Here is a 12,500-nt window from a genome sequence, read left to right as displayed (position 1 = left end):
GCATACATACGTACAAATTTATTATGTACTCGTACATATGAATATTGCTGAGACTGTCTGGCCGATTGACCTGGGTGGGTTATAGGACACACATCCCTTCTATAAAACTTATCTGCAAAACAATTCAGAAATCAATTCAAGTTAAAACTCACGTGTTTCCTTCTCCCACCCACGTCACACAAATATACGTAATATATACAGAGAAGGATTAAACGAGTTAAAGTTAACACTTTGATAACGTAAATGGTTCCCTGAGCCGAGTGGAATATTCTGGGTCGAGTCACTTCAGGCAATCATGGGCAGAAAAAAACAATAGAAAATTTTGCCCAGCGGCTCTTTAAATGGACAAAAAAGGATAGACGTCAATTCAGTAAATTGAAGGAAATTACTTTAATGAGTATACCTGGCTAGCCTGGGCATAGAGGGATCTCCATTTCCACACAAGAAGAATGAATCAAAAGAGTAGTTTGCATCCGTGTGTGTGTTTGTATGAATTTGTGTGTGCGCATTTGCAAACTTATTGTACATGCATTTAAGCGTGTGCATGTTTGTGAATGTATACTGTGTGTGTGTGTTTGCGTGTTTGTGTACGTACGTGTGTATGTGTGTGTGTGTGCGTACGTGTGTATGTGTGTGTGTGTGCGTGTGTATATATATATGTGTGTGTGCGCGCGTGTATATATATATATATATATATATATATATATATATATATATATATCACAACAAAGATATGTCGTAGCACATATGTAAAATAATACTGATGACCCACTTTCGGAGAAGAATAAGCGAAGATATAGAGATCTGTATATTTCGATCACTTACTGTGATCCTCTTCGGCAGATATGAGTTACAAAGTACAGAACAATGTGTATTTATAGTAAAGCAGTGAGCTCCGTCCCCTCTTGCTACCTCACTGCTTTACTATAAATACACATTGTATATATATATATATATATATATATATATGTATATATATGTATATATATATGTGTGTGTGTGTGTGTGTGTGTGTGTGTGTGTGTGTGTGTGTGTGTGTGTGTGTGTGTGTGTGTGTGTGTGTGTGTGTGTGTTTGTGTGTGTGCGCGCGCGCGCGCGTGTGTATGTTGTATATGTGTTTGTGTGTGTGCGCGCGCGCGTGCGTGTCAGAAGGAAAGGAGAGAGTGTGGTGTTTGGGTAATCACATACATTGCAATACAAAGTATTATCATCATTATGATCATCTCAGGGCCTTACCTCGTAATGACAAACGTGAATACAGAAGCAGCCTTGGCAAATGTCGACTTTGGGGGAGTGGGGGAACTTGTCAAATCAGCGGAAAGCCTCCGCTGCGTCATGCTGCCTGTTTGACGCCATCAAAGCTCTTGTATTGGTCAGTTTCTCTTCTCCTCTTGTCCAAGAACATATCTATTTCTTTCTACGCAATTGACTCCTGTGATAACTAACTCAGATGTATATTTCCTTCCATTGCCGGTCTTCTAGCCCACATATTTAGAGAAAAAGATGTCAGAATAGAACGTAACAGAAATGAGAAAACATCATGACATCATTGTACATCCAGTGGCTATTTCTTCCTCAGTTTCACTAACTCAAATTCCGCAACCTAACGGAAACAAACAACGTGCATCGGGCCTTTCGATAGATCTCTTTAGAAAGAAAAGCTGAATTGTCGTCTGTGTTGTATTAATGTGATCCTTTTTTTGTCACCGACCGGTAGGAGGAAAAGGATGATGGATGTTATCACCATGGTGCAAAGACATTCTCAACATATCAAAGCGTTTGACGTACAGGGAAGTGAACTACCAATGAGAGAATGTTGCCGTCTTGATATCCCTTATTATACTGCGATTCACCATAACCGACAAGGTCTCCAACGTTTGATTTTTGTTGCGTGAATATTGTCATTTATCACATACAAGCCCAAAGAATTTTATTCCTTGTGAAGTAAGGTATTGATTTCAATTATTTGGTCATTTATCATTTCTATATGATTGATTTAAATATCACATGTTTCCTTGAACGACAACAAACTTTCAGGGCAGCTGAGAACCGGGGAATTGGAGTTCAGACATCACAATTTCTTTCACTTTACATTGTCCCATGAAGGCTTGCGGTAGAATTCTTACAAAATCGGTCGCCCTGTGTTTTTTATTGTAGTCCACACCTTTGTTGCCTACTTGACAGGTAATGTACCAAGTTTTCTTTGTGAAGTCTTCTGTAGACGACGCGCCAGACAATACTGAAAGAAAATAAAACTTGTATGCTGAATGGTATAAATAGGTACATTCAATTCACAGTGGAGAAGAAGGTGGATGTAAAGATACCTTTTTCGGACACTAATACATCGGGTAAACGGCAACGCAAAGTTTTCGTCCGCAGAAAAACTACTAACAAAGAAAATTTTATACCTATTACGACACGTCATGAGAAGTATGTCTGGCGTACCGGTAGTAGTATTTTTCCTACGGACTTTTAGAGTATATAGAGAAGAATAAATACAACATGAATATAAAGACATAACGGAGAAATTCAGTTGCTTTAACTGTCCAGTGGCTATGTCACAAAAACTGGAGAGCAAGGTTAAATGCATTTGGAGACATAGCGGAGCTGCCGTGAAACATAAAAAGGACGTACCAGGAAAATTGTGAGAAGCGGACTTCAAATACTTCTTGGTGACCTTTCACTGGATCGGTCAGAATAATTCATGGCAACGCCTCACACTCTACTTTCCACTCCTCTTCGACGTGAACTGACGCCAGAAAACTGCCCTCTCTCTCTCTCTCTCTCTCTCTCTCTCTCTCTCTCTCTCTCTCTCTCTCTCTCTCTCTCTCTCTCTCTCTCTCTCTCTCTCTCCGTCTCTCTCTCTCTCTCTCTCTCCGTCTCTCTCTCTCTCTCTCTCTCTCTCTCTCTCTCTCTCTCTCTCTCTCTCTCTCTCTCTCTGTGTGTGTGTGTGTGTGTGTGTGTGTGTGTGTGTGTGTGTGTGTGTGTGTGAGTGTGTGTGTTTGTTTGTTTGTTTGTTTGTTTGTTTGTTTGTTTGTTTAGGAAAGAAATCCCGGGATGCAAGGATGAAGTGTTCTCCACACCTGAGCGCGGTGTTGCGCCCTCCACACGTCTCACTTGGCCTGATGCTGGAAGATTTTATTCAGCTGAGGAAGGGTGTTGGGGTGGGGTGAGGGGACCAGGTAGGCAAACCAGGGACCAAATAGGGTCTCGATCGATTGAGACTCATTTTATCCCTAGTCTGCCCCCTCCCTCCTCCCCACTCCCTTTCCTTAGCTGAATGAAATTATGTATCATTACCCAGAATAAAATATTTGAATGTCTAAGCCGAAGCGAAAGGGCTATCTGGACGAGTGCAGATTTACAAAATTGGACATCATGGATGGGATATGTCATCTCGTGCTATCCTTTGATGACCCCCCCCCTTCCCCCCCCCCCCCCGGAAGAGCCCCTCGCAAATTTAACATTAGGTTAACACCAGACTATTCTACTGCAGGAACGTCAACGCAGAGAAAGAATTTAACAATACGACCGAACTCATGCATGTCTTTATAAACTATTTACTATTTCGTCACACTGTTGGGTGTGTACAAATGTTTTCTTTGATGTCGTGCGGTTGTTTGTTTTAACATCTATGCAACCAAAGAATTGTCAACAGCCTCAAATAAAGAAAAAAAATGTCCATTTGGACCGGCAGGCCCCGACTCGGGAAAAGGTTCAGGAAAACCACGGAAATGTCATCGCAACACTCTCAAAAGAGATTAAGACGATCTTGAGATATAAAGAAAACACTTTGGGAAAAAATTATAAATTCAGAATCTTCTATCACGATCAAAAATATGTATTATGTATATACTGTATATATAAATATGCACATTAGCATACACACATGTGTATATAATATATATATATATATATATACATATATATATATATATATATATGTATATTATATATATACATACATATATATATATACATATATATATATATATATATATATATATATATATATATATATATGTATATAAAATTGAAGGTGAAAGAAGATGACGAGGAGAAATGGGAAAAAAAATTTACGCCTTAACGTTTCGACCCGCAGGGTCTTGATCACAAAGCTAACAAATCAAACGTAACCGGATATTTTATACACGGACGGGTCATCTTATGGGACGCTTCGGAGAGCTTGTTATTTTATCTGTGTATTCTTTTATTATTAATAAGCTTGTGGCTTTTGCTAAACATATAAATCCTTCTCTATGGTTAATGTTGTTATTAGTGTTGATATATGCTGCCTCAATTGTCTTCCTTAGTTTCTTGGATGAACCTTTATTTAATACGGTTGTGTTGTTCCAGTCTGGAAGGTGACCATGTTTATCCACATGTATTACTATGGAGTTAGATGTCCTATGGGCTTTTACGTCATTTTTATGTTCATTTATCCTTTTATTAAGTCCGCGACCAGATTCACCAAAATATGAAGAGGGACAGCTTTTACACGGGATTTTATAAACAACGCTGTTTTCGTTAGTGGGATTATTGTCGCTACGTGTTACCAAATGTCCTACTTTGTTACCTGACGTCCTAGCTATTTTGATACCCGCTTTTAGAAGAAAAGTGTCTAGGTATGAATTAACATTAGAGTTTGGTACCGTGATATATCTGGTTTCATTATTACATTTATTATCATTCTTATTTTTATTTTCATCTTTACTTTTGTTGATTATTTCTTTGGCTTTCTTTTTCAACCTACATAAGAGACCTTTTGGATATTTGAGTTTGATGAAAGTCTCAGTAATATGTTGTAATTCAGGATCTAGAAATTCTTTACTGCATATACGAAATGCTCTGAGGAAGAAACCTATTATAATACCTGTTTTAGTTCTGTCATTATGTCCTGAGTAGAAGTGTATATAGTCTTCTTTGTTGGTGGGTTTCCGGTATACTGAAAATTTCACATTTTTATCTATTCTATGGATAATTGTGTCTAAGAAAGGTAATTTTCCGTTATTTTCATTTTCTGCAGTAAATTGTATATTTTCATTTACACTGTTTAATCTCCTGAGTTTGTTATTAATGTCTGTATCTTTAGGTACAATTACGAGTATGTCATCAACATACCTAAACCATTTACTATTCCTACCTATTATAGTCATGTATTCTTCTGTTTCGAGTATTTCCATGTATAAATTTGCTAACACTGCAGAAAGAGGACTACCCATGGCGAGGCCAGAATGTTGTCTGTATTCAATATTATCAAAAGTGAAAGCGCCAAATCCTACACAAAGAGAAATTAATTCGAGGTAATCTTTTTTGGGTACGGGTAGATCTTCATTTTTCAAATTATTTACTACTCGTTCAACAGCATTTAGAGCGCCTTTTATTGATACTCGAGTATACAAAGAGGTGACATCATAGCTGGCTAGTTTCTTGTTATTGAAATCTAAAACTTTTAATCTGTTAATTAGATCCGACGAATTTCGTAGATGTGCATCACTGATAGTTCCTAAAGTATTGGATAAAGGTTTAGCTAAACATTTGGCTAACTTATGAGGTGCACTATTGATTCCTGACGTAATGGGGCGCATAGGAATTCCTGTTTTGTGGATCTTAGGCAGGCCGTGCATTCTTGGTGGTATGGGTGCTTCTTCAAGTAAGTTTAATAGTTTTTTCCCTTGTACTGATTTCTTTAATATTTTTCTCGCTTTTGTTGTGAATTTTTCGCCTTCGTTTTTTGCGTAACCATTATGTTTTTTCTCGTAAGTTTCACTGTCGCTGAAACTCGAAACAGAAGAATACATGACTATAATAGGTAGGAATAGTAAATGGTTTAGGTATGTTGATGACATACTCGTAATTGTACCTAAAGATACAGACATTAATAACAAACTCAGGAGATTAAACAGTGTAAATGAAAATATACAATTTACTGCAGAAAATGAAAATAACGGAAAATTACCTTTCTTAGACACAATTATCCATAGAATAGATAAAAATGTGAAATTTTCAGTATACCGGAAACCCACCAATAAAGAAGACTATATACACTTTTACTCAGGACATACTGACAGAACTAAAACAGGTATTATAATAGGTTTCTTCCTCAGAGTATTTCGTATATGCAGGAAAGAATTTCTAGATCCTGAATTACAACATATTACTGAGACTTTCATCAAACTCAAATATCCAAAAGGTCTCTTATGTAGGTTGAAAAAGAAAGCCAAAGAAATAATTAACAAAAGTAAAGATGAAAATAAAAATAAGAATGATAATAAATGTAATAATGAAACCAGATATATCACGGTACCAAACTCTAATGTTAATTCATACCTAGACACTTTTCTTCTAAAAGCGGGTATCAAAATAGCTAGGACGTCAGGTAACAAAGTAGGACATTTGGTAACACGTAGCGACAATAATCCCACTAACGAAAACAGCGTTGTTTATAAAATCCCGTGTAAAAGCTGTCCCTCTTCATATTTTGGTGAATCTGGTCGCGGACTTAATAAAAGGATAAATGAACATAAAAATGACGTAAAAGCCCATAGGACATCTAACTCCATAGTAATACATGTGGATAAACATGGTCACCTTCCAGACTGGAACAACACAACCGTATTAAATAAAGGTTCATCCAAGAAACTAAGGAAGACAATTGAGGCAGCATATATCAACACTAATAACAACATTAACCATAGAGAAGGATTTATATGTTTAGCAAAAGCCACAAGCTTATTAATAATAAAAGAATACGCAGATAAAATAACAAGCTCTCCGAAGCGTCCCATAAGATGACCCGTCCGTGTATAAAATATCCGGTTACGTCTGATTTGTTAGCTTTGTGATCAAGACCCTGCGGGTTGAAACGTTAAGGCGTAAAATTTTCCCATTTCTCCTCGTCATCTTTTTTCACCTTCAATTTTATTTGTCATAATATAGTCAATATACATATATACATACATATATACATATATATATACATACATACATATACATATATATATATATATATATATATATATTATCACGACCCGAGTTAGGAAAATTACACACTTCAACCGGTTGGTTTGCAAGTCCCAACTTATAGAGCCGGCTCTCTTATCCCCGCTACTATCCCTACCCTACAAATTTCAGCTTGCGAAGGCACGCCCTTTTTTATAACCTACAAAAAGGGCAGCGTTTGACTCTCGCTCCTGTTCTGACCTACTAGGTACAACCCCCTCCCCCTCCTGTCTCTACAGCCTCGCTTGCTGTCCCGTTGCATACATGTCTGAGTTCATTAGGTAGTGAGTACTAACAGTTTAGCCTTGATTATTACCATTCAGGACCTCTCAAGTGTGACATTTATCATAGGATGTATTAGTTAAGGAGAGTAATATTTATCATGGGATGTATTAGGGAAAGTAATATTTATCATAGGATGTATAAGGGAAAGTAATATTTATCATAGGATGTATTAGTTAGGAAAAGTGATATTGTAGGAATTATTAGTCAAGGAAAGTGATATTTAGTCTAGGATATATTAGGGCAAATTGTTTAACATACGATTAATGTTAGCCATTCAGAAGTACGGCTTATAGTTGTGTTGATTGATTGCTGCTTTGGCCGAGGGTATTAGAAGATTGATTAGTATACCTTACGTCTTATAAATAAAAATTATTTTCTCACATTTGTTACCAGTCTTTAAAGAAACTCGTCTCTTATATTGATTTTTTACTCATGATAAGAACACCAAAACCAGTAAATTGTCCTTGCATCTCTCTCTCTCTCTCTCTCTCTCTCTCTCTCTCTCTCTCTCTCTCTCTCTCTCTCTCTCTCTCTCTCTCTCTCTCTCTCTCTCTCTCTCTCTCTCTCTCTCTCTCTCTCTTTGTCATTATTATTACATCTTGTGGGTTCTGGCATCCCCCTAACCTAGCAAAAACGGTTTCAAATTGCCATCTGATGATCACGCTATTATTCGAAATCCTCTCGCCTATATCCTTCTACTCCAAAACACCCACGAGGTTGTAATAATACATATAAATATGCACATATAGCATACTCACATGGACGGATTGTCTAACCCACGACGTGAATGATCATTTGTCCTTACTGAGGGATATTGTTCTCCCTGACCTCTCCTAGGTTCGTGCTTATTCTTTATTATTTGTTTGTGACCTTTCCTTAACTGTGTAACACTTTTCTGTATATTTACTCATTGATCATTGTATGTATTCATTCTGCCTTGAAAATTAAGTTGTGTAACTTGAAAACACTGGTATCGAAATCTCTACAAGTTTGACTATCCTGCTTCAGTTCATTGTTGTAATGTCCTTTGCTGACCTTCTACATAGATTGCCTCTTGAAATATGTCGCTTTGTTCGCTATATTGAACAAGTTAACAAGAAAATTGTGAATTGTCATTATGCTATCATATACAATATTTCTTGCCAGAAAAAACCTTCTGCCTAAGTATACTCGTGTGTGTGTGTGTGTATATATATATATATATATATATATATATATATGTGTGTGTGTGTGTGTGTGTGTGTATTTGAGTGTGTGTGTGTACATGTATGTATAAATCTCTTGACGGCGGTAATCAAAAAACTATATGAGGTCGCAAAGCACGGACGGGAAACAACATGAAGACGTGTGTTCATTCGTTGGTGCTTCACCGTGGTTTAGGTTTGGACGCGCCTGCGCATACCTGGCCGCTATCAGGCGCGACCTAAGGACCCCGGCTAAACCTTGAGTGAGAGTGTTTTGGTGGCGCCTCCCGGACACATTTCCATGGACAAAATATAGTGTAGAAGGGAAATACAATTTAGGAGCAAACCTGAAGGAGACCTTTCAGTCCATGACTAAGCGAATTGGGAAGGAAAGCTGGGACTAATGGTGGAACTACAGCATGTTTCCAGATACCTATCTGTTTCTTGGATCCGTAAAATCCTGCCGATTTTTTTTCAATTATTTTTGTATTTATATTAGTGTATAACCTGGGCTTTGAAAATAACCCTACTGTTTCTTCTCTAGCTTTGTGAAGCGGCTTAGCCCAAAAGGAGATAAAATTTTGCTAAAGCCACCACAATGGCCATATAAGTTCGAATAGGTATAACATGTGTTAGTGATCAGTACACTCGGATTGTATGAAAATGGTTTCCTCTTGGGTTTTGTCAATCCTCATAAATCTTAAAGAATTACACGAAATTCCACAGAACCTCTAGCTTTCAAGTCTTTTGATTAATCCCATCAGCGCGCTATTGGCTTTCAGATATACCTTGTAACGACAAACAATCTTATTCGTCATAAGAGCCAGCATATAAGAGAGAAACCTCAGACATCGATATAGTCAAGAACAATGCTTCTTTTTAGTGAACCAGACAGGGTGAGGAGGAAATGCCTCGAAGCGGCCACCATTCAAAGCTTCAAAACCATTGAGCAGAACAGAGGCATGTTTAACATCGCCCCTCCTATCATCTATCTGTTACCCGCATTATACAAATGTATGAAATGTCCCCCTTAGTCCACTTCAAGAACAAAGTCTTCAACAGACAGAAGCACAAGAGACATGTTCGAGGATCTGTTCTGAGACCATGAGTATGTATATTAACGCTGCATTCAGTACACGAGTTTTAATGAAAGTCTATCCGTCCAAAAGTCTTCCTTGTTTGCTAATACTCGTATTAGAAAGTATTTGGCCGTCGGCGGATGCAGACGTCATTAGGCCGCCCATGAGTGTTGTGCGGAACCCGAGTTTCACTTGTTTAGGCTCCCTGTGGCCTTTTTCGAGGTCTTTCCTTTATTTATGAAATGTAAGAAAAAATCGTTATAATCGTTATTCTTACTCCTCTTGTTATCATTATTTTTCACGCTCGTAAATGCAATTCTCATCATTATTTGATTTTCTTGAAAATCTACTTTTTATCGACTTTGAACCATTCCAAGTGAACTTTAATTTCTATAAGTAATTAATTCGCTTTTGAATCTACTGTAATTCAGATTTCTTCCCTTGTCTGCCGGAAGAAAACGCAGTTGATAAATTCCCTTCAAACAAGGGCAAGTAACCAGTTAAGAATATTCTTCTATGGGAAGAATATTTGCAATCCTGTTATTTTACAAAGAAAATCCCGAAAACAAAAATCGGAAACAGTTCATAACTCTTTACGCCAATTTAACACTTGTGAGAACAACGGTAAAAAGCCAAATACTCTCCCATGGATTCAGAACAATTATTCAATGAAATTAAGACTTGTGGAACTGTTTGCGCGTATAGCTCTCACGCATGCGTGCATACGTTCCTGCCTCGTCACTGAATACGCGCGTGATAATATGAAACTGTCAACGTTTAGCGTCCGCAGCCAGGCATGCGTTCCAGTTGAGATGTGTGCCTTCTCGACATGTAACGTATTGCGGAAATTACTGACATTCATATCCTGGCTGCATCTGAAAAAAATAAAGTTTTTTCATTGGATAAATATAATTCCTGTTGCTAAGTATTTCATTAATTGAAACAAAACTCCTTCAAATGTATGGTAAAAATGTCTGTAAAAAGTTTGTGTCGAATACTTGAGAGCAAAGTTTATATTTATACAGTGGAAACCACAGCATGGTTCAAGACACGTAGCAGATAATGATGGGATGAGAGTGTGTTTTTTACAACGCAGTGGTGTACATGATTATAAATCTTCTTATATATAGATCAGTGGAACAGGGTGGAATGAAGGCCTTGGGTCAGGAAGGAACTGAACGCGCGGGTACGGACGAAGCTGTCACCTGTGTTCCCTGTTGTTGGACAACCAGGACAAATGACATTCACCGGAAGACATTAGGAATCAAAGTTAGGTCCTTGTGGTTATGGAATGAAATCAATGATCCCATGCGATGGCCGTTTTTTCCTTGAAAAGAGAACTTTACGAGCGCCGGCCACGGACACGGCGGGACCACAGAGTAGGGGAACAGCAGTCGGTGGCCACTCCTCGAGGCCGCCCAGTCAGGACTTCCGCCTGCAATCGGACCTCACTTCGTGAGAGGTATGGAATGCTGATGGAAAAACGAGGGGATTGGTTTCCGTCAACCGATCATAATAACCCAACGTTTGCTAAATTAAACACATCAGGCGATGACAGCACCTACGAAGCTGTAAATTTCCCTTTAAGGAAAGAGTGGCCTCCCCCAGTCTGATCACAACCACTTGGCACGAACCAGAGCATATGTAGAAGACGACAATTTTTGCGACTAGAATAATGCATGGATTTATTTTTGTATGGGTTATTGAAATCCATTCAGGTATACAAATTTCCTAACATTGTCACTTTCACAGACAGTTGAAAAATATACCCTTCATTCAGGGAGGCCTGGGAAAAAGGAAGGGGATGGGGTTCCTGTTGCCTGTGGACCCTCTCATAATTCAGCTAAACAAGTTATTAGAGGTTTCCAGAATGAATTTGTGCCCATTGGAGGAAGTAGCGGTAGGGAAGAAGTGGGACCACGCACACATCCTGAGAGAGAAGTACCAGCTAGGTGTCCTTGCGGTCGGGTGAGAGGGTGGAGGGTGCTGGAGGAGGAGGAGGAGGAGGAGAGAGAAGCGTGCGGAGGAGCTGGAAACGAGAAAGTCGGTCGGTCGGACTGCTGCAAGGACTGCCGGTCCCGAGCGAGGCTGTGTCACACTTGGAGTGCCCTGGCCAACAAACACCACGTCTTCGCCCCAATCCTGGGTCCCGCTCTACTGTACACGTAGTTCGAGCTGACACATCTGGTTGAGCAGGAGGAATAAATCAAAGAAACACTTGTACATTCAGTTTCGTCATTCTGGCAGACTTGAGGAATTCCCGCCAGATCAAACGGTGTCTTCAGGCTGAGACTCTCGGTCCACTCAACACGCAGCCAGAACTCATTGACATTTATGCCCGAAACAGTCTGTTTTGCGCTTTTGTGTGTGTGTGTGTGTGTGTGTGTGTGTGTGTGTGTGTGTGTGTGTGTGTGTGTGTGTGTGTGTGTGTGTGTGTGTGTGTGTGTGTGTGTGTGTCTGTCTGTCTGTCTGTCTGTCTGTCTGTCTGTCTGTCTGTGTATGTGTGTGTGTGTGTGATCCTAGTTTATTATTTGTTTACTTATTTATTTATTCATTAGTTTATTTATCCACTCATTTTTTTATTTATTTGTTTATTTGTTTGTTTATTTATCTATTTATTCTTATATATTGATTAATTTACTTATTTACTCTTGTATTTATTTCTATCTATTTTTTTGTCTATCAATTATTTTTTCATTTGATCACACACTTTCTGGTAAAGTTATTAGAGTTACCAGTCTTGTTTTAATTTGTCAGAATCGGAGATTTCCCTTACATACATACATACATACATACATACATACATACATACATATACCAAAGGCTTTTTCCCCCTTACACGGGGGGGTAGCCAAAAAGAAAAAGGCATAGAAACTTCTCCCACCCATTCCATTCCCTATATATTCCACTCCCCTCCCTCCCTCTTATCTTAGCACCTCCTGGATGAGAT

The sequence above is a fragment of the Oratosquilla oratoria genome, chromosome 44, assembly GCF_046742065.1.
Source record: "Oratosquilla oratoria isolate Oo_2021 chromosome 44, ASM4674206v1, whole genome shotgun sequence".
NCBI lineage: Eukaryota > Metazoa > Arthropoda > Malacostraca > Stomatopoda > Squillidae > Oratosquilla > Oratosquilla oratoria.
The sequence above is the reverse complement of the archived record's forward strand: the minus strand, read 5'-3'. Positions refer to the sequence as shown.